The 1,918-nt window shown below is 32.8% G+C and overlaps 1 protein-coding gene across 1 annotated transcript in view; it reads right to left on the bottom strand.

Annotated features, from left to right (window-relative positions):
• CDC40 (cell division cycle 40) overlaps positions 1-1,918 on the bottom strand; it is a 55,101-nt gene that overhangs the window by 17,728 nt on the left and 35,455 nt on the right. The gene's annotated exons all lie outside the window — the stretch shown is intronic.

The following is a 1,918-nucleotide window of genomic DNA, read 5'->3' as shown; positions in this document are numbered from 1 at the left end:
AAGAAATTTTATTATATTTTCTTAATGAACTAAGGCAGAGAAATTTTGATGAGTCATTTGGTTCTCTAAGGAAATCTCAAGTTTATTAATTAATATAGATATCCTTCATGGAGGCACAGCATACAACCAAATTGACAATGAAAAACATCAAAGCTTACCTCTGAAGGTTTGGCTACATCTTTTTCATCCACATATTTTGCCCATGGTCCTAAGAAACCATCAATATTAGATGCATCATTTTCTTTGAACTTTTTCCTCTTTTCTATTTTCTTCTGACCAGTTTCAAACACAGTTAAACCTATATTAACCAAAAAAAAAGAAAGAAAAAAAGAGAGCCACCACAAATATGTATACTTTCTGAAGATATATCAGCATATATATAACTTTATTTTATATGGTTAAAGAAAGGTGATTGTTCAAGTGACCAAAGATTTATCAAAAAACAAAATAAAATCTGTATGAATCTGACACATATACCAACTCATGCTACATAAAAAGGGATTCAACCTTCTAGAGAAAGAAGCTTTCTACAAATGTAATATTTTGCAAATTCTAATACGGTGTATTCAAAGAAAAGACCCAAATACGTAATCTTACAATGGTAATGAATTTACCTTTTAATGAATCAAAAACCTGTATCAGTAGATTTTTACCACTTTTTGAAAGAAACCCAGTAACGCAGTACTGCTATATAATGATAAAGCTACCTTTGAAAGCAAGAATAAACTTTAATTTATCATTTAAAAATGGAATTAAATTACAGTAAGTACTTAGTAAATTATTTTCACTTCACTTGTAACACAATATAAATCAAACAAAACCTTATTTGGTATTTCTTCCAAGTGATCTCAATCTAAACTTGACCTCTAATAGCATCAATGTTAACAGTAAAATAAAGGAGGAAGGAGCAGTTTTCTGGTTGAGATTTTGATTGATTAGTAGGAGGTGGCATAGTCCTTAAATTGGAAAAAGAAAGGTTTATGGGAGTCATGGGCATAAGTTAACTAAGAATCTAGCCACATTTAGATACGGCTTGCAGAGGTCCAACGTAAAGAAGAAAAGTCTACCTATATTAATTCTAATCAGTTTCTTTTAGGCTACGTTTCATGACAAAAGTTTGTTAAAATTTGATTTTAACTATAATCTAGCTCATACACAGAAGGCAGCTTGATCATATAGGGTCTATAGCCACTAAGTAGAAGTGTCCCATGCAACCTGCACATTCTTTTTTTAATGACACTTTATGGATAACGGTCCAATGGGCTGATGAGCTTTGTGACAAGTTAGTATGATGCTTTGTCTTATATAATAAGTACAAAATGAATATGAGCACAAACATATTTCATAACACATATTCAAACTCAGCCTTTAAAGCAATCCTTCAAAGACAATCTTCACAGACATGAAAAATAAAATTTTTCTGCTCTGTTAAAATATAGATTGACATTAGTGTTGAGAAGTCAACTGCCAAAATTATCTATACATTAATTATAATTTATTATTGCTCTAAACTGTATCACTGTATTGTCTTAACTTTAAAAAACAAAATCAAGAGGTGGGGCACTGTGGCTCACACCTAAATCCCAGCATTTTGGAAGACTGAGGTGGGAGGATATCTTGAGGCCAGGAGTTCCAGATGGGCCTGGGCTACATAACAAGATCTCACTTCTACAAAAACAATTAACCAGGCATGGTGGCACACACCTGCAGTCCTAGCTACACAGGGGACTGAGGTAGGAATGCTTGAGCCCAGGAGTTCAAGGCTACAGTGAGCTATGATCACGGCACTGTACTCCAGCCTGGGCAACAGAGTAAGACCCTGTCTTTAAATAAAAAAGAAAAAGAAAAAAAAAAAATCAAGGGCTAAATAAAATACTAGCTTTTTCCTACTGTCTAATAAAAGTCAATATGAAAAACA

Source organism: Propithecus coquereli, unplaced genomic scaffold (assembly GCF_000956105.1).
Source record: "Propithecus coquereli isolate 6110/MARCELLA unplaced genomic scaffold, Pcoq_1.0 Scaffold35, whole genome shotgun sequence".
Classification (NCBI taxonomy): Eukaryota; Metazoa; Chordata; class Mammalia; order Primates; family Indriidae; genus Propithecus; species Propithecus coquereli.
Note: the sequence above shows the minus strand (reverse complement) of the source record. Positions and strands in the feature narration are given on the sequence as shown.